At 37.5% G+C, this 21,913-nt stretch overlaps 1 long non-coding RNA gene across 1 annotated transcript; it reads left to right on the forward strand.

Annotated features, from left to right (window-relative positions):
* Positions 1-1,988: 1,988 nt before the first annotated feature.
* On the forward strand, positions 1,989-21,067 carry LOC308188853. Its single transcript, XR_013945809.1, has 5 exons — positions 1,989-3,588; positions 5,728-6,350; positions 7,302-7,374; positions 8,705-8,772; positions 19,402-21,067. It is a non-coding gene; the product is annotated as an uncharacterized lncRNA (long non-coding RNA).
* Positions 21,068-21,913: the final 846 nt, after the last annotated feature.

A 21,913-nucleotide genomic window follows, 5' to 3' on the forward strand; every position in this document is an offset into this window, starting at 1 on the left:
GATAATACTGGTTTTAACACAATTTGTGTTTTGTTTGACAAATAAATTGCTACTTAGCCCGTTGCATGGTCTTGGAATTTTGTGAAGTGGAAAATCTCTAAAATTCAGTGAGGTAGGTTTTAACGCCTCACTCCCAAAGACATTGAAAATAACAAGAGTTTTAAATTTCTTTGTGTTACTCATTATTTTAAATGATTTCCCATATATTGTTTGCATGTGACCTATATTAAATTGAGGTATGTAAATGATATTCCCCTAGGGTTTTTTTGTTTGTTTGTTTTTGTTTTAAACAAAATGTGTATGACAGCAATCAATACTTAAATATGTGAAAGTTATAGAAAATAAAAGACTACATGGAGGAATAATAATAAGAACATATTGTTTTGTGCTGAGCAGGGAACATATTGATGTTGAGAAAAGATGGTGCAGTTTTCCTGCCCTTCTGTTTTCATGGAGGTTAATGTTGCTAGCTGGAAAAAAAAAATGTATCTGGTGATTGCAAATCTGCCAAAGCTTAGTCACAGTGAAAGAAAGACCACCTCTTTTCTTTCTCCCCTCCTCCTTCCCCTGACATCCATTCACTGTGGAGCCTTTTTAAGGTGGCTTTCACCGTCTCATCCTCTTGTAATGGAGGATTTTGCCGTGTGCCTTTGAAAGAGATGTGTATAGTCAAAATTCTCTGAGGATTCACGTACCAGATTTTCACACCTGACAGTTCTGATCATGGTTGACTGGTGTATTTGCTACCTTCACCAGAAGCAATCCCTCCCTCCTATTATTCCTCCTCTCCGTTTTATTTCACTCTCAGGAAATACAGAAAAGGTGAAAAGGGAAATGCTTGGTCATTCTGCTCTCGGGATAGTTTGGGAAAAAAAAAAGAAGAGCGAGGTTGAAACAAACATTGATAGAATCAAGTCTTCATCGACTAGGTGGTACGCTGATACAGCATCTTGAATAAAAAGCAGGGCTGCTGTGCAGTGAGTGTTATTCATACTCAGCTGTGCGCATGGTAGGAGGAGGAAATTTAGCAAAAGCCTGTAACAGAGATGAAGCAGTGACAGAATAAGAAAGAAAATCTATAAAACATTATTTCCTTTCTTCCCCTGTAAGATAATTTTCTGTCTGCCAAAGATGATCTTGTGAAAATATGTGAACGACCACTCCGTGCAGCTTTTACCCCAAAGGAAACTGCAAATAGGAGCTGATGATAATGATGTCCAGCAAATGCAAAAGCCTCATTTTCTGTTGCCTCACGTAACCTGTAGTGATTTATCCAAGCACATTAAATATCTTTCCCCAGTAACAAATTGTAAGTTTTTATCAAATTCTATTTTTTTAAGTTACATGTTTGGAATACATTTTCTTAAAATATTATGTCTATGTATATCCACATGGAAAATTACCGTTCTGATTTGGTATCTTATATCCAGTCACTATTATACTTGCAGGGGTAGCTCTGGCTATGCAAGATATACAAAATGAAGAATCACATCCATCAATTATGATGACTATTTCATTTCAGATGTTGAATGTTAGCAACAGTTTTAACGTGAAAAAGGGTTTGTCCATGGCTTAACAACAAGATCCACATCCCTCTGTGAGCTGCCCTGGGGTGATGCCAGAGTGCAGACCCTGAGAGGACTCAGCTGTACAGCTTTGAGCGAGATGCACTGCGCTGACCAAGGGGGGACCATCAGGGGAAGACACCTCCTGTGCACAGTTGTTAGTGTTCACAGGAGTGGGGTCTTGGTTTCTCATGTATTCTGTGCCTTTCCCAGTTTCTGATGTGCGCCGGTTATTCTGTGTTCCTCTGCTTGTTCTTAACACAGGGCTCCTCGTTGGCTCTCAGTCTTCACATAAAAAAACTTTTGTCTGAATTAGCATTGCACAAAATCCCAAAAGTAAAGGTCCAGTTTCTCTGTCTACATGTATTGTCAGCGGCCAAATACTATGAAATTGCTTGCGAATTTAGAAGGCATCTTTTTTCATAAGCCTATGGAAATGAATTGTTACAGTTCAATTACATTTAAAAGATCCGTTTTAGGTTGTTGGAGAGATTTTGCCTTTAAGGCAAAACTGTCTTCTTAGCAATGTTGACCTTGTTGTTGAAATCAAAATCATAAAGGTCACAGCGCTCAATACGCACTAGTAGTTCGCTGTGCAGAAAGCATCTCTTTGAAAAGGCAGCAATGAAGAAATAAGTAGAATTTCCAGCAAGATATGTTGTTGCCTTTGGCTATAGTTTATATAAAAGTACAAAACCAAACCTTTAAAAGAAAAAGACGAGTGTGATTTGTCATCATTTGTTGGTGTGAATTAGTGTGTGATTAACATTCAGGCAGCATTCATGAAGATGTTAAATGATTTTTGAAAGTGCTTTTTTGTTGTATTAACAGCTAGTCATCTGAAGCTTAATCTTGAAAGTGAATCACTGGTTATTTTCTTGTTTACAACGCTCAAGTTGTTCCTTTAGGAAATGAAAAAAAATACTGTTTGACTTAGCTGAATAATTAACAATAGCACAAATTGCAAGTGGACAACATCAGCACAGAATGAGTATTTCAACCTGAATGCTGAAATTTACTATTGTGAACTGTATGGATAATGCTTGGGAATAACAACCACATTTGGGGAGACTTAATGGGATTAATCCATAAGAAATATGAGACGATGACCAGTTTTGTCTAACAAGTTTATGTTTTTCTTTTGACCAAGTACAAGTTGTGTTACTCATCCAGTAATGTGTTTTTGCAGGTTGGTGATCTAAGTTCTGTAGAGCGTGCAGCAGTGTGGCCACTTCTGCATTTCTTCTCTGCATACTTTATCGTGAATTTTTTAAAATGTGTGTGGCTAATTGTAATTTTATGAAGCAGAGTATTATGGTGTGCTGCAAAGGAGACAAGGGAGTTTCCTTTCACAGATACAGTGTTTTATTTCTTTAATCTAAGCTAGTTAGCATTCTGCAGCTGATGTAGTGGAGCACCTTAAACATAGTACACCCTGAAATTTACTTGGAATCAGTGGGATTTAAGATGTGCCTTACATATCTGTCTGACAAGTATAAATATGTGCTTCCTATGCATGCATAGAAGACAACCGGCCAAGAGTTGAGTGCCTTGCCTGCCCTTTGGGACACCCAGTACATTCCCCCTCAAGGCACATTCAGCTCCTTCAGGGACACCCGGTATGATTGCTCCTTTGGTCTGAGCAGGATTGTTTCTTCAAAGAGAGAGATGTCTTTGTTATATATTTTTTTCTGAATAAACAGTATTATGTAAAGAAAAATATATACAAATGAGAAATTTCTCTCCTTACTGTGGAGACAGTCAGCACTAGGCACTTCCTTGTGCGTTATTTACAATTCTGCTCCTTTATTTGGTTCTTTGCCCCAAGCAGTTTAGTGACTGCTTCTCAAGTAGCTGGTTTGCTTTGTACGAGCCTTTTTGGTTCTCAGATGGCACGGCTACAAAGACAGGTTACCGTGAAACAAGGAAGGTGTTTATGGGCGGTGTGGTAGCTACTTCAGGCAGGTTGTCTCAAGGCATCCGTGAAGAAGTTTGTGTTTGCTCTGTCTTCAGTGGGAATGAGGTAAGGTATCTTCCAGTTACTGCAGAATAAAAATGTTCATAGAGATGACTAGTACAGAGAAGCTAAAGAATTGTAAACCTGTTCTCTGGCTACTTTGCAATAATTAATGCAAACGTGCCTTTCCAAGTAGGGGTTGCCAAACCGTCAGCCAACTGCTCCGTTGTGCGGTCTGAGAATCTCTCATCCACAGGGCTTAGTTTCTAATCGGTCCTTTTCCTGGCCCAGATCTTGGCTGGTATTTCCAGGACTATTTAAAAAAATCTTGAAAGGAGCTAATGCTTCAAAACCCATAGCCCTCCTTAGGAGATAACGAACATTTTAGCTGCCACCAAAGCAAGCATTCTACAGTGCTGGAAATAAATATTCTAGTTACATATTCCAGTTACGTATTCTAGTTACATAGTACTGTATTAAATGTGTTGGGTTTATATTTTCATCATCTCACTACTATGATTTTATCCTCTGCACAGGAAGCTGTTACTTGCTGAAAGACATCCCTATTTTCAGTTTGGAATACATTTAAAAATACATGTAAAATCATAATATATATATATATGTATATATAAATTTTGGAATATGTTTATTTTATTTACACAAACCTGTGCTGTTCCTTCCATATTTTTTTTCCTTTAAAAGTCTAGTCATTGGAGGTCTACAGAGCTCAGAAATACATGTCTACTTCCTTAAATTCCTGGGTTAGAAACTGCTATTTTAGCTAAGTGGTATGTTGTTTCATATGGTGGCGGAAGATACTCTTTTCTGTATTTCTATTTCTCTGAATTGTGAGTAATATCTCAATTAAGAATTATGTCCTTTTCAGTAGAACTGCCTGTTAAAATCATCTTCATCCTCTGAACTGAACAAATGGATTACTTTGGTTAATATAAACAAATTGTGAATGTAATCTGATAATTGATAGAAAAAATATAGCCCAATAGAAAACAAACAGAAAACAAAAATTGGCAATATGGGGAACGAGATGATTAATAGTTGATTTAGAATTGCCTCACAGTTCTTAGGAAGTGTTTGGGTTTTTTTGTTTGTTTTTTTAATGCTTTTAATGTAATAAGAGAAGTAATACTAGCAGTAAGAGTTCTCACTTGAAAGCAAACCTTGAAATATATCTCTATATATTCAGTAAACAGAACTATGAAGGTTCTTTAGGGTGGAAGGAGGCTTATGTTTTTTTGGCTTTTATTTAAATCCTGAAGAAATGTATCCTTATGTTGTATCGAGAGGTGCTATGTGCAAAGTTCTGCTATGTAGCAGGTTTGAACCAAGTGCGCCAAGAAGATATATATTAGAAATGTGCCTGGCAATGTAAGATAACATTTACAAAGTAAGGGGGAAAAAAATCAAAACATGAGTGGGAAAAAATCAGATCTTAGCACCAGGCGTTTGTAGCCATCCTTGAGACAGAGTAATGTGATGGCCCTTTGTCTGACTGGCTAAAAATAAACGCTGTGCACTCTTCGTATGCCTCTCTCCCCTTAATGTGTGGGAGGACAGAAAAATCCCCACAGGAACAGATGCTTCGCTCTTGTCCCTTTCCTAGCACCTGCCAGTTTCTTCTCCCTGCCCTTCTCTCGGTGAAGCTGCGCTCAAGGAAAAGGCCTGGGTTTAATTCTTAAACCCTACATGATGGCGGCAGGTCTGTGGATGTGGATGAGGATTAACTGGTCTTCTAAATAATGTTATTTTTTTATCTGAATTTAAAGTTTTCAAAGGTATGTGATTGAATGTGGTTTCAAAGGTATGTGATTCAGGCTTTAACATCAAACACCCCCTTTCCCCCACCCAAACCAGAATATTTCATAGATTTATTTACATTTATTTACTCACAATAAAAGAAAAGATCTTGCACCTCATGGCAAAATAAAATAATTTCACCTTACTTTGGCAAGAATCTTGACAAGGTGAAGAAAAAGGATCATAGGATTGTATTTTACTTCAGCGAAGTACTGTGCTATGAAACTCATTCACAGCAAACCTACCTGACTGAGTAACAGTACCAAATCAAATAACGGAAGGAAAAAAAAATGTTTTATTCAACATGACATGTTTATAAGAAATTCGCTTTTTTTCCTGCATTCTGTTTCTCACTGGACGTTGCTGAGTATACTTTTTTTTTTTCCCTAGTTGTTTACAAGACGCCGTGTTGCATTTGTGTTTAAGATGATGATTTATGGTGGAAACTTGCTGACCCCTCACTGTAGGAATACAGTAACTGTATTTCAGCCACATATTCCTAAGGTTTTGAAACAAATATTAATGTTTATTAACACAATGTTCAATGTTTTGGAAAGAGATTAACAGCAGCACTTCAGCTGAAGAATTTGTCTGGCTCATGTCATTCAGATTGCACCTGAAATCTCTGATTGCTTTGTTTTGCCTCTGAACAGACATTTGAAATGCCAGTCGGGAACATTAGGGGTGTATGCATAGGTATATGGATTCAGTGGCGGTGAGACACATCGTGGGGCTGATTTTTCTCTTGTACTGAGTCAAGTGAAACCTCCTTTATGGTAGATATATTGCAGCAATGCAAAGTAAGCCTGAAAGAAGGATTAATCACAGAGAGTTTCTGCAGGCTGCTTCCTCTTATTCATTCATTTCTTCGGCACGTGAGGAACACAGAAGCCAGATACAGTGCCAGGAGGACATCCATCACGACAGCAGAAACGGAGTGAGGAAGGAGCACTACACTGCTTCCTCTGCCAGGCAAACACAGATCTCTGTCTAATTACATAGTCTGATTTCAGGTATGTGTTACAAATTTCCAAAATATATGATAAAGCCTGCAAGTTGTAGCCATAATAAATTGCTTTAAAAATAAACATTTTGTGGTTTTATATTGTGGTAAATGTATGCAGTCCGCGTATGTGACTTCAGTAATATTTTATCTTACTTCTGTAGGAATAAATATTTCATATACAGTATTCTTGTTATGTGGTTATATCCAGTACCTACATTTAAATTTGAGCAGAAGGCCAGATTTTTAAAAATGTTTCTCCATTTAATTCTTTTCCAATATAACCTTTTTCTTATTCCACTGAGTCTTTCACAGCACTTTTCCTCTCACCATTCTAATTAATCTATAAAACATAGGAATGTCCCTCATTTCCTTGTCCACCAAGTCACTCTGAGCCACTGGCGTCCTGGAGCTTCTTGTGCTGTCTTTGCATTATGATAAAGTTCTTCCTGCTTCCCTGTGTTTTGGAGCCCTTTTCTGCCCTCAGATTTTTCTTTTTTTAATTCTTATTTTTAACATTTATGCAGATAGTCGTGCTGGTCTCCCCTTCATGATTGTGTCAAAATAGAGCCTGCTGTCCAAGCAATTGCTCTCGTTCCCACTCCTAGACCACTGCCCTCCCTCAACGTGAAGGAAGCACTAGCTATGTGAAAGTGAAGAGTTCATTCATGTAAGCGGCAGGCTTCCTGAAGCCTTGCTGTCTGTGCAGTATCTGTTAGTAAGAGTGACTCGCAGTAGCAAATCTGCAGTGTGGAATAGAGCCAGAGAAGGAACTAGCCTAGTCCAGGCTAGCTTGGCAAAATGGACTACGTAGGGGAAAATTGGAACATGTGAGGAATTAAGATAGACTGTGTTTTTATTTGTAAGTAAAAAAAATAATTAAAAAAAAAGCAGAACCACTGACAGGTGTTCAGTCAATCTTCATTTCCTGCTGCTTTAATTGCATTTCTTCTCATCTCAGGCATCTGTTAGGAACCCTGCGATGATGATACCAGTCTGCATTACTATATTAAGGAGGTGTTTCTTCCAGAATGGTAAGAAGTGATGTAATTCTCACAGTAGAGTCGTCACTAAACTTCAGAATCATTGCGGTGACTCATGGGGCTAAGATTTCCAGCAAAGCTGTCAGTTCAAACTCATTGAAGACCCAGGCAAATAACATCACAATCTTTTCAGTCTTTTTTGTATGTCAGAGATTGTCATAGAAACATTAAGAACTTGATATATATGAGAAAATTAGAATCTGTTCTGTGGAAATTCTGCATTCCTGAAAGACAAATCAGAACAGAGGCAGTAAGGAGAAAGACAGCGTGGTGACCCATGGGATTAGAAGGGTACCACATGAGATAAGGAGCATAGTTGCACTACACAGTGAACTGTGATACAGAAATAACTGAGCTAACCGCCACTGAACTATTTCCAGATGTGAATCTGTACGGTGACACTAGTTTGGCATTGAATACACGTTGAGAAAGGCTGTCTGTCTTGGTGACGGGGCTTATGGCTTGAAAGGAATGTGCTAGCACATCTACACAGCTCCTAGAACCAGAGGTGCGTGAGTACAGAGTATCTGCACTGTGCTGCATTGACTAGCAGGGTGTCCTGATGTGCTTGGACCTTTTCACATCACGTACCATGCTGTAAGATAGTTATGCTGTAAAAGTTTGACTTCATTACCCAGACAAGATGAAGAGTAACAGCAGATATGATTTCTTTCTTTTAATATACCAATAGAGAGAGATAAAAGCACTGTTTAAACTAGGGAACAGAATTGGTATAAGAGCATAAGTCATAAGCATAAGACTGACTAGGAATACGCTGAGTCTAGAAATTAGAAGACTTTTCTATGAGGGCAGAAATGCTCTGGGACGGCCATCTGATCGAGCAATTATTAAAGGGGATTTGGTCGGTTTCTGAAAGGGATTAAGTGATATGACTGCAAGCATAAGACTGGATCATTCAAAGTGATTCTGGAGTTCCCTTCTGACCCTATGTTCTCGTGTTTCCTGGTTATGTTCAAGGGGCAGAGTCAAAACTGAATTCCACTATTGAATAATCTGAGAATAGCAGGGTCCTAATTATAATCTTAATAATCTTCTTTTATCATTTTACATATATTTCAGTCATTGTACATATATTTCATTTAACAGAACTGAAAGGTGAAAGAAGAGGGTTCTCTGGTAATCAGACTATACAACATTAAAAATATGTTGGACACTAGTCTTCTTCAGCTGTACAGTTCATGAGACAATTTTGTTCATTCTTGATTCTCTTTAAGTAATAGTGAGAGAACTGGAGAGGTCCTGGACAAATTTCTTGTAAAAATATGCCAAATGGTGTAAGTCATTATTTCATTTATTCTAGTCACGAGGACTTGAGAACTGCTGAATTCAGCCAGATGAAAAGCCCATGTAACCTAGGATCCCATCTGAGTAAGTAGGTATTTATTTCGTAAAATAAGTAAAGTTTTGTAAGGAGGCAGTCGTGCTTGCAGTGTGTTTTTTTTTTTCTATCATGTTCTTCTAGCCTTCAGTGGCTAGGAGTCTCTTTTGTTTAATAGTTACCCTGGACTACTGAACAGAACTGCTGAATTCATGAAGTCATGATTTTTTTTGATTCATGTACAGTTTGGGCCTTCATGATATCTAGTGGAAGTGAGTTCAGTTAGTTTATTATTACTAGAAAAATGTTCATGCCTTCCAATGTTTTTATTGTGAAAGCTAGTGGATAATTGTTCCCAGTTCACCTTTTCCATAAAATTAGTGATTTAATACATCTTTATCATATTTTCCCTTACTTTTTTTTCTAATTCAACCACAACCTTTTTGATAATTGAAGGACCAAAACTGCATATGTTATTCAAAATTTGTCTGTGGCCTGAATGTATACAGGGCAAAGACTTCTTGTGTTTGTTCTCTGACAATTTTTAGTAATTTATAAGTATCTGTTTGCCTCTTTAGGCACTGAGATATTTCCAGATTTCTTTCCTGGTGATGCTGACTAATACCACATGTATATACATATGTGTATTTTCCCTTCCTCTCTTAATGTGCACTACATTTACCGATACCAAATAGCCTCTAGCATTTTATCACCATTCAGTATTGAACCATCCTCTGAAGCTTTTCATAGCCAGCTTTAGATTTCCTCAGGCTAATAATTTTGTGTCATCTGAATTTGTCTTTTTGTTATTACTTGTCTAGTTTTCATTTATGAATATGCTGAAGAGCCCAGATTTCTCATAGCTTGGTCACTGTCAGTGAATCCCGATGCATTATAATCTGTGAATTTTTCTCTGTGAAGAATAAAAGCAATATAAAATCTGACCTATTAAAATCAGTTTCTTCCTTTTTTTTTTCCTTCTTCCCAAAATAAATCTTTACTTGTTTAGTTTTATTTTTTATTAAGTGCATAAGTAGATGCATTTTTAAATTCATTTTCAGGATATAGTTCTGTTTTTCAAAGGATTTACAGGATAATGGGAAAATAAGACACCAGAAATTCACTGGTATTTGATGATTTAATTATCACACATGTTGAGTTTAATGTCTCTAATTAACATTTTTATTTAATCTCAGTAGGAGATTCTGGCACATATGGACAATCAAGAGTGATTGTCAGGCAAGAGTATGTATATATTAAAAACTGTTCTTTTTATTTTATTTTATTTTATTGAATATGAGCATGTAAAGGTTGTCTTTAGAAGACTGGCTACAATCTTCTATTGGCTTAATCCACTATGCTTACTTATTAAGCTATGAATACCTGCAAATCCTTTAAAGGATTAACTGTATCTTCCTGCTAAGCTTTCAAGGCAGTTAAAAATAACTGCAGGCTGATTCTACTGACACACTAAAAATTGGACCTACTCTACATTTTATGTTGTATTTGCTGCCGCTTTGACAGATGAAGTCCTGTCTGTAGCTGCTGAAAACTGCTAGGAAGATTCAGGTTGACCAAGTACTCTTGAAACCCTCCTTTTAACTAGCAGCCATTTTCCATTACAGCCTGTAGAGAAGCAATGTTTGTTTGTCTCGTGAAAAATGCCAGTGACCAAGGACATATAAGGTGGAAACAGAAATTCAGCTTCATACAGATGTGTGAAATAAAGGTGTCCTTCTCTGTAGGAAAGGCCAGGGCTTACAGAAGTTGGTCTGACCAGTTACTGCAGCGCAGTCCTTTGTGTATGGTATGGCTTTTGCTAGCTCCTGGCATTGACCTCTGAAAATGTAGATCTTTTCCGCATTTGTAGGATTATCATCACATTCTAATGCAGTATGAGCATGTGTTCTGGATGCTGCTAGATATTGTTAGGAAAGGAGCCAAACAGACAAAATGCACTATAACAGAAGACTTAAAGGAATGTGCAGTTTCTCGTGGTGCTCCAGTGAGCGCATGACAAAGCAGTACATGGAAATGTGTACTGTCTGGCTCTTGGCTCTATAATTCCTGCTGATTGTCTGGGAAGAAGAGTTGGCCATCCCTTTCTTCATAAGTCAGAAAAGTTATACTGTGAAGTACATGAATATGGAAGCTTTGAGACAAGGCTTTTTGCAAGAGTGTTAGAAGAAAGCAGTGTTTGTGCCACTTCTGGTTCCCTGGGCTCCCTTGAGCCCTAGGTTTTAGGTCATCAGGTGTTACTTTTTCTCCCTTGGAACCTGGCCTAACGCTGTCACATGGCAGAGGGATGTAAGCCAAATTATTCCTTAGCATGACATAAAATATATGTGCTAACAAAACTAGAAGGCTGCTCTTCATAGAAGATGAGGTTTCTCTTTGGAAAAAGCACTGAACTCGAACTACATGATTTTAGCTCAGAAATGAATAGAAACAACTTTTGTTGCCAAAACGAAATGAGACATGCTTATCTGTGGTGAGAAATATAACTTGCTCTTGAGAAACTGCCAATCTATTACTCTTCATAAGTGCAAACATTCCTACCAAAGACAGAGGATGAGCAGAAATCTTAAATCGGGACACTTGCTCCCCTGTGCTGACAGTAAAGCCCTAAGAGTGCTTGCTGTCGCAGCATGGTTCACCTCATTTGCCAGATATTTTCTCTCTAAAGTCTTGTAGTGGTACAACAGAAATTCTGGGTTGTAAACCAGTATCGTGCATGCTGGTACCTTCCTTCTTGGCAAAAGACAGAATGCCTGAGTGTCTTCCTTAAAAGATTCCATAGGTTCCTGTAAATAAATTGAAGTTAGAGTGTACATAGCAGCTGAAACTGGCTCTAGTAATTATAAGAAATGAATGAGCATAACACTGCACAAAGCTACTTTGCTCCCAAATTATTTAGCTCTCAGGCTAAATAATACTTAGGTGGAGGCAAGAATCCTGTGTTTGTTGTGAGATGGTGAAGGAAGAATATTGAAAACCAAACACAGTGACATGTAGGTATTCAAGGCGTGCAACTCTGTCGGCATTGCTTATCACTTATTACAGCTCCTGGCTGTAAAGCAATACATAGGTCATGTCTTGACAGCTCTCGGTCAGAGTACAAAGCGTTGACACAGGTACAATAGGAAAACTGGATTCATCAACGCTGATTCAACTTTCAGTCCCCAGATTTTTATTTATTTTTTTAATGCAGAAAGGCTGATGAATATGAAATGTTTAGAGAACAGCTACTCCAAAAGCTATGTACTAGTTAGTTACTTAATTGTTATACTGTTTATCAACTGAAAGGCTGTAGATTTACCTGCTTTTGTAAAAATGTGAGCAAGCAAATACTGCACAATCCAAGCTGAAGGATCTAGCTCAGATACAGTAAGTAATATAATCTCATTAAAATTAATATGTGCTACTATATACCTAAAATACTTCTGGAGACTGATTAAAGTTTGTACTGAAGCAACTTCATGCTGAACTGAATTGGAACAAGTTTTCCTTTCTACACATTCTAGCTAGGGGAAATCAACAAACACTGGGTGACTGATAACATTTTACATTCGTATTTGTAGTCATTGCTTGCCAATGGCCTTAGCCTGCCTGGAGAAGTGCCATGTTTAAGCAGATTCATTGCTTGTGATATTTTGATATTTCATCTCTTTAGTCTCTTAGCAGTAGCTGCAGAATTCCTACAATGCACAGCACTGCACTAGGCAGGCACTAGCTGACACTGAGTAACTGGGTAGATTATTTGGTTCCACCTGTTTCAATGTCAATTGTTCTAATTAGGCATTTGTTGCTTAATGTGTACTTTTGTCTGAAGTTGATGAAAAACTGTCAGGTTAAATTTTACGCTGTGCATTTTGGGGGGAGAAAATGGACTTTTATAAAATGCACTTCCTAATATAAACTATTTAGTACTTTGGTATGAATAGAATCTAGAATTTTTATGATGTAGATAAGGAACCCTGTGGAACCCGAGCTTGTCAGATTTGTGTCAGAAACTCTCTGGTTCCCTGCCAGCTCATCTACCCATCCGTTTGGCAGGTTGCCCGTCCTTCCCAAACCTGCAGCTGCCTCTGTGTCAAGGATGGCAGCACTTCCAGGGCTGCTGGCTCCACAGCGGGTGGCTGGGTGGACCTCCTCGCAGGTGCCACCCAAAGGGTCCCCAGCATCCTGGGGTGACGTGCCGTGCAGACAGCCTCCAGGCAGGGAGCTGGGCTGAGGAACTTTTGGGTCTGGGGATTGTCTTGTGACAGCTTTTAGTAGTTTTCTGAGGAAGAGGTTTATCCGTGGACATATCCATTGCTGTCACTAAGGAAGATCTTGTATCTGAGAAGAGGGGTGTATGCATTCAACGTGCTGCTTTGTAGCAGTCTTACTTTCATGGAACATGTAGAAATGACACAAAATGCAATTGCATGTCTAGAAGAATGTTACTTTTTATATCATAATTTGGCTTCTGACAGAGCATTAGATTTTGCTTGGATCTTGCTTTTTTTTTTTTTTTTATCCTAACAGACATTCCTGTTTCTCCTCAGCAGTATCTTATGGACTAACATGCACTTTTTAAATCAGAGATTCATGGTAGTTGATACACCATTTATATTAATAATGTGCTGTGGAAGGAATGTAATGATAAATAAAAACTGACCTTAATAGATTTTCTCCTGTCTTGTCAGTGCTGAGAACAGTACAGTTTAATAGCACAGAGCAATGCTAGTGAAATTTTGGGGACCATAACTTTTCGTGTTTGTATAGAAGTAAGTACTACCAGATGCACCTATAAATTAAATAAATAAATAAATAAATAAATAAATAAATAAATAAATAAATTTTACTGAAGTTAAGTAACAATATTGAGAGACACAAAATTAGTGTAATGAAGCAACTATGATACAGCAAATATTTATAGACTGTTGTCTGGAGGTGATACATTTTTTATAATTACCCTCAAGGAAATGTAATAAAGAATTTTTAATTAACGCAATACACTAGAGCATAAGATAATGCATCTTATAATTAATTTGTCCATTAGAAGTGACGATGTTAAAAAAGATGAGATTCTGACAGATCTGCTCCATCTTAGTATTAATTTGCATCATATATTGTCCCAAAAGTTATTAGGTCCATTCCTGAAGTTCCTCATCAGGCAGAATAATGGGTTCAGAATCTAGATGGATAATCTTTTCGCTTTATGTAATACTGAAAAATCAAACCCTGCCTTCCTTGGTTGGAGCAATGACTTATCTAAATCAGTACAGTTTGAAGGATGGAAGCACTACAGTTTAAAAGTTAAGTTATTAGTTCTTGTGTTTCATAGCTAATGTGATATGCTGGAGTGGAGAGGGTTGACCTTGTTGTGCATTTAGCAGATGCTTTCAATAAGTCGTCAAAAATGAAACCAAACTCAATCGATTTGAATCTGTGTTACCCCAGCTTGATGTGTATTGAAAGCATTGGACCTGTGCTAATAATGAGAATGAAGCAGAGATAAATCATATCCACCGGTTCTTGCTGAAATGATGACAAGTAGTTTGCCCTTGATTTTATTTCTTTTGTACCAGTTAATATCAACATTTTGCTAATATGTTTCTCACAAACCTACATACCTCAACACTTACAGACTAAAAGTAGTTGCATAGTTGTTTTCTGCCTGCAAACTTAATAACAACATGACTGTATAAAACATTATCATGACTGTCATGTTTTCAGCTACAAACTGGCATAGCTCCAACTGCATAGCTGTTGACTTCACGAGGATTTAGATATTTAAAGTTAAGCATGGGCCTAAGTGCTTTGTTTAAGTATCTCTCTCTCTTCTTCCTCTCAATATCATATGCATGAAATTTAGCTCATGCCAACATAGAAGTGAACGTTCAACAATTTCTATACATTTTTTGAAGACCAAAGTGTGATTGATTTGCTCTTGTTCCAAGCCTAAACAAAAGGCTGGTGTAATGACTTGGTATATCCACCGTGACTTCCACCGTAGTGTGTTGTGAGTCTTGTATGTGTATTTATATATATGTATGTATGTATGTATGTATCCATTCTCAAAGGCAATGTATGGGCTGCTCATCTGACCAAAGCCTCTGTAATCAGATAGATTGCATTTCAGAGTAAATCCTTTCTAGCGTATCTGCTCCCAGACTCATGATCTTTTGCAGCAGATGTAAGTGAAGTCCTCTTCTTTTGTGGCTTTTGATTTAAATCGCTTGATGTTTTTCAAAGTTATTAATACTTGTTTTTTCATTGTGTTTTAGAAAGTTTACAGTAAAATTATTAGTAATAGTAGGAAAGATTTAGAAAGTGAATTGCATAAGAGCTATTTTATAGCCTGAGACTATGTCATCTTCTATACAAGACATAAACGTTCTTACACAAAGTATACTATAATTATGGCTGTAGGCAGTGGCTTTAATAAATAGTGTAGGTCTGTCTAATACTTAATAAACTAAGAGATTTTACTGGAAGTGTAACCTTATATTTCTGTGATTTATTTGCCTTCTTCCCCAAAATAGTATTCATCTACAATAATACTTAGCTGGGCATTTATGCCTGACTAAACTAACGAGTGTGATATTAGACTGTCAAGAGATTCATGAATGTATTCAAATAGAAAGATTCCTGAGTGCTTTAATTGTCTTGACAAATCAGAGGCTAATTGAAAATATTAGGAAAGATTAGAATAAAAGATGTTTTAATCGTATTTCCTTAGATTTTATATCCTAAAAACATTGATAGCATGTCCATGTATCTCTTCATATTTTTAGTATTTGCTAGATATACTGTAGTTTCTCCTGGCATATGTGTCCCATAAGGCAAGGGACAACGGAATCAAGAAATAAACATATGACCATGTCACAAATCCAATTAACTCTGACAAGGCTAGTAAAGTCAAGTGAATAACAAGCAGTGGTGTCTGGAAGCAGCTTTGTATTTCAGATCATACTGGAGATGGTAGGACACCAGCTGGACAAAGCAAAACCACTCCAGGCAGCTGAATTTTCTGCATCCAAGAAGACCATCTTATACTCTGACGAGATCACAAGCACTGTAATATTATCAAGTGTCAGCTCTCATCTCCAAGTGGTAGAGAGGACAAGAGAAGCATTCCCCTCACAGAATGTAAAATATGTGCTAATGTCGCTGCAAGGTAATGCAGTGAAGCAGAAACCACAGTTAACATCACACAGCCTCTCCTCCTGAACTCCCAGCACCATGTTTGGTTACGATAATAGCCTCCATTTCAGTGCAACAATCTTCAGACAGAAATTCTGCTGAAATACTGGTGATTGTCTAATCCCGGGATCTATGCATGTTAAAAGCAGCTTTCCTTTTTCTAGCTGTTGGCATGTAATTACTCTGTGTCCCATTTAATGAAATTGAATGGTTAAATGAGTGCTTCAGTACTTGTGCTTGAGACTCAGAAATGTGAGTGAATTTCTCATCTTGAGTGTAGCAGTGTCAACCTAATGATACTCCTTTGATGTTAGCAAAATTATGTGGATTTAGCCTGAGTTGAGAATCCATTCCCTGACCTTCTGACTAGAAATCTAAATTCTTCATTGTTTCCATATAGAAAGGAAATAAATACACCATTTACTTTATTTTCGTAATCAGTCAACACTATATTACACTGGAAATTCTACAGCTTTATCTCTCTTCTCACTCAAACCTAATTCACAGTCATGCAGTACCCTCAACTAAAACACTTGCTTTCCATTTACACTGGAGTAATGTAACAAATAATAAAGACCCATCAAATATTACACATCATTCACAATTATTACTGTTAACTGTTGATATTTGCAGCTCATAATAACCTATTTTTTCTAGTTGTCAGAATAGTCAAACATATAGTTTGACTCTAATATGGGCCCTAAAACTGTAACCAAGAGCTATCCTCAACTTTGAGATGTAGGAAGGAATGTTTCTTTTGGAAACAGCATGGGAATTGAGGTTAGATCGTATCTCGCAGCTAGTTTGTGGCTGACTGGTGTTGGAAATTTCCCATCGCTTTTCTTATTTTCTATTTGATTGAAACTTAAATTGTACTAATTTCAAAAAATGTTTCCAAAGGGAGATTTCTCAGGTTTAAAATAGGTTTTCTAGTCTATAAATAAGAAACAAATGCTGTGACTTTGTTGTTTGGTTATTATATGATTAGATTTGGAATTGAAATTGTCCTCTCCCTTAATCCCATATTTCTTGCCCACAGGGTACATGTTAGCATGCACTGCATCTTTCGAATCTTTTTTTCTATGCAACTGAGCTTTGTTCTCACATAGAGGCCAAAAAGAGTAAAAACAAAAGTTTTTCCGGAATTCTGTAGTGTTCGTTTTCTGGTTAATCTTAGTGTTGGTCCTGTCTTTCCTGACACTGAGAATTTAACAGGGGGTGAGATGGGTAAATTTATTTTAGCTGTCAGGATGTTCTCAGAGGCCACAAAAAGGAGTAAGGAAAGAATAAATTATGTGTAAGGTTGCTTCTACAGATAATTAAAAATTAAACATTTTGTCATGCCTGTGCATTTTTCTAACTGCACTGAAACTTGATCTTCTTGCTACAACTATGAACACAAATAGAATTTAGCAAGGGATATAGGCTGTACGTGCAGCACAGGCATATGCTGACATATGACTCCCATATGTCAGTCCGCAGAGATTCTACAGCTCCTGAAACATGTTTAATTCCTTAAATAGATTTCCATCTTTTTAACATTTTGGACCATGTGACTATTTTCATTATGTTTTTTACCTCCATCCTTTAAGGCTGCATTCATTTATAACTGACTTGGATTAGGCAAAAGGACAGACAGAAAGAAGGTAAAACACCTTTCAGAGATTTCTATTACAGTCATATATATTTGGAACTTGAAAGGCCAACATGAACTGTTGAAACAAAATCAAAACTGCATTAATCTTTATAAGTAAATAAATCATGATATGGATGGAGATTTTTGTCCTGGATTCATCCAGGGTCATACACAGTATTTTATTTGCAAGTTAAATTGAATCAGTTTTTAATTATTAATTGTTGATTAATTTACTCAGCAAGTTAAAATTTAATCCAAAAAAGATAAAGCCTTTGTATTTAATAGCGTATCATTACATACGGAAGTTTCAACCTGAACTGGAGGCTGCCTGAGTCTTACAGTCTTACACAGAGTTTAACCGTAGTAGCTGCCAATAGTGTATTTCCTGTTGGTTTTCTCAACAAAAAAATTGGGTATCTTCATGTGATCTGCAGATGTGCAGTACGAAAGCATTTAGATGCGAGTTGTACAGAGGCCTACTATTTTAGGCAAAAATGGATAAGCAAACCTTCTCTCTCTTCAAAAAAAAGTTCCATCAGAATAGTCTAACATCTTTCAGCAAATTGTGTGACCTATAAAATATACTCAGGCTTACATTCCTAAACTCATAAAAGTTTTGGAAGAAAAAATATTTCAAGTTTACTTAAATGCCCTTGAGAATTAAAAAAAAGAAAAATAAATAGTATTTGTCAGCAAAATACTTAATTTGTGTCTTTGGAGAAAAACAAATTGCTTGAAATGTCTCAGGAAATAAACCATCTCTTTCTGAATGCTTGGAGCAATGCTAAGAATAATAACTACCATAAATGTATAATTAGTAAGAATTTACTTATCTTTTCTGATTTATAGATTGCTCCTGTCTGGAGATATAAAAGTTTCTCAACAAACACCAGCTTCCTAACTGTTGCAATAGCAAGGACATCGAGTGTTAGACTTCCTGCAGTGTATGTATGAGCTTAGGCTGGCACAGGAAGAATTAAGACTGGGCTAAAGAACCAGCATTTGCTCAAGGTCTCTGATTCAACACACGTACATTCACTTTCTATTTCTGCATCTCAGGGTCAAAGTACTCTGCAATGTGGAAGGGCATAAAGTAGTGCTTGGTGCATTGGACAGTAGTCAAGCAGACATCTTACTATGATGAATAAATCAGTTCCTGCTTGTGCTAAAAGTCACTGATGTAGTGATAAAATGATTTAAAGGCCTGATCCTTTTCCTCTTAGCAGTGTCACACTGGAAAATTTGCCCCCTGTGAATTAAGGATTGGGCCTCAGTATGCTTCTGTTGAAATAAATGCTCTTCTTGTCAGTTTAGGATTTAAGTGGAAATTAAAGTTTCATAAGCTTTAGAGTAGCCTTCTCTACAGAAAAGTAAATAACCCAAAAAGTACAGTGATATGCGTACAGTTTTCCTTCCATGACCACGTTGATTTTCAGAGAATTGTAATTAGATGCACAATTGTTTTCTGGATGACAATGGAGAGGGGAAGTGACAAAGATGGTGTAAAAAACATGTTTCATTTCTTACCTTAGGAAAGAAAGTCTGACAAAATAACGCAATTTGGGTGAGCCCAAAACTTAAAGCTATTAACAGAAAAAGATAACGAAGCTATCACAAAAGCCAAATGGAGAGAATATACATAAGAATTGCCTACACAAGCAAAATCAGAGCCGAATGAGGCAAGGGGGCGTTGAGAGATGCCATGAAGGAGTTATTTATCAGGTACTTCAACGTGAGGAAAAAAAAAAAAAGGAACATCTTTTCAAAAGGAGAATCATAGAAATTTCTTGGGGATATTGTAGCACTGTTCCTCCAACTGCCTTAAGCTGCACTGTTCTCTGTTTCCCAGTGGTACCTCCTGCACCTAGAAGCTCTGCACCCACTGCTTCTCTTTCCACACCCCAAGGATGCTGAGGTCCTATCAGCCTTGGCTTGTCTCCCGGTATCGTCATCTATATTTGACTGTGAGCAAAGATGTCATAGTGGTAAGTGTTGCCTTAAAGGTATTCTGCCTCTCCTTTTTGTCTGTGGAAACAAGGTGTAAGAAGGGTTTACTCAGGGTATTTTTGGGGTACTGCTGCTGTGGCTGCAGGATGAATTCTAACATTCTTCCCCTGCACCACCAAGCAATGCAAATTCCAGCATCAGTGTGAAAAGCAGGATCAGGAAGGACTAAAACAGTGTCTTTCAGAAACTGCAGGAGTGAGAAAAGTTAGAGGACTCCCACTTTTATGTGGGGAGTGAAGGCTGATGTGAAACTTACCTACGTGAGGCAGACGGAAGGGGAGCATGCTGCTCCCTACAAGTCCCGTGGCTGAGGATGTAAAGTTTTGTGAGATGGCTGTACCTCAGGGAGTTTCAAAATGTGCACTGGAGATGTGTGGTGCTGGGCCAGCCTCCACCTGATTCAAAATAACCTGTGAGAATATACGAGAGATGTGGGGAAGCTCAGCACCAGCTGTTTACAGCTATCAGTCTACTGTTGCTCCAAGCGAATTGCTAAACACAGCCAATGCTGTTTTATTCACTGCTCACAGAAAGAACAAAAACTATAATAGTTTGCAGTGCACCATAATTTTCCAGGAAATATATTCCATAGCACTCTGAAGGCACAAATACTGTATTTAAATGAGATTCATAGCAGTATATTTTATTGGCTTTGAGAGGTAGATTCAGAAAAAGAGGATTACCAAACTGAGACTAATAGCTGCATTCAACATACTTAAATTTACACTAGTTTACATTTTAAATAAGAACTCCATCTGTGGGGGGAAAATATAGTGCCTAAACATGCCTTATTTTATTAAATAGTGCCACCTAGGGGTTAAGCGCTTTTTAATGTTAGAGGGGCAAGGGATGGGAAGCCCTATTAATAGCAGAAGATGTATTACATAAAATGATCTGTATTTTGGAATTTACTAGGAAAACAAAGTGCTGCCGAGATTTCTATATGGTTGTATCCGGATAAAGAACTGTAACTTTTACATTTCCCTTTGGAGCTGGCTATACTTTTCCCCTTCTTCCTAGCCTAGCAGTGGTGGGGGATGTTGTAAATCCTGATTTTCTGCTCTATGAGATAGGTTTTGCTGTATGTGAGCAGCAGAGAGGTTATCTGCTGCTGCAAGGCTGGGTAGGAGACTGCTGTCTTGCTGGTTTTGAGTATGCAAGAACTTAAAGTCTTTAAAAGTTGCTTGCTTAGTGAGGCCAAAATCAGAGAGGAAACCCTGGCCTAGTTAACCTCATATACTAAAGGAAGGTACTGCATGGGAGAGGAGTGAGATGTTGGGACTACACTCTGGCCCTAAGCAGACATGATTTATTCCTCTGAAACTGCCTTATTCCACTTATGCATTACAAATTACAGTTGGGTCCTTTTTGCTTGTTTTGACATAACCTAGAAATAGGCAAAAGAAACCTAGAAAAATCTGCCCATCTCTGTTCCATGCTTGTTTTTTTTTCAAACGGAACTTTCAGCTAAAAGCCTGAATTGGGACTATTTCTTTCCTGCAAAAGTAAATATTTAAAAAAAAAAAAAAGTGTGGTGTTTTTTTTTTTTTTTTCCACACGTTTTTTATTCTCTCAAAGGGTATTTGAGTTTATTCGGTATCTTCCACAGCAGATGGCGTACCTGTCTTACTGAGCCCAGTCACAGGTTCTATTATCTGCTCACTTGACAAGATCTACTACACCTCAGGCAGAATGCAAATTGTATGTACATGCATTCAAGAAATTCTCTCCCCTACCCTTACAGGAATATAGTGATGTTATCATAGTATTCATTTCTGAAGGAAAAATGTCAATGACAATTTTGATTGCATGACTGTGTGCTTGAACTGCAATGTTAACAAAGGGCATGTGTCTCTTCCCTTCCTTCAGTACCTTTCATGCACATAAGCAAGTAAGATCTGATTATTAATAAAAGGGGGAAAATTATTTTCTTTGTGACAAGTTCCTTTTAAAAAAATCATCCATATTGATAAATGGGGAAAAAAAAATCAAGCCAGCAAAAATATCTGTGCCTTAGAAATTGAATGAATATTTTGATTTTGGAAATACAAGCCACAAACATGGGAAAACAATGCTGGAAGTATACCAAAAATTGCTGCAAGTACCCCTCAGGTAAAGAAGCCCCGCAGTAAATTCATAGCATGATGGATAAAGCAAATTACTTTGACTGTCCTCTAGACATCACGTTGTAGAAGAGATGAGAAGCTGGATACCAGTGCTGCCATGCTTCAAGCTGAATGAGCTTTGACAGGACTGTCAAAGAAGAGGTATAGTAGGGAACAGCGAATTCATCGTGGTGCCCATCTATCTCGGAGCAGCATGCCCTGGGACTAGCAGGCTGCTGTTTTGGCACT

Source organism: Anser brachyrhynchus, assembly GCF_964034855.1.
Source record: "Anser brachyrhynchus genome assembly, chromosome: 2".
In the NCBI taxonomy this organism is placed as follows: Eukaryota; Metazoa; Chordata; class Aves; order Anseriformes; family Anatidae; genus Anser; species Anser brachyrhynchus.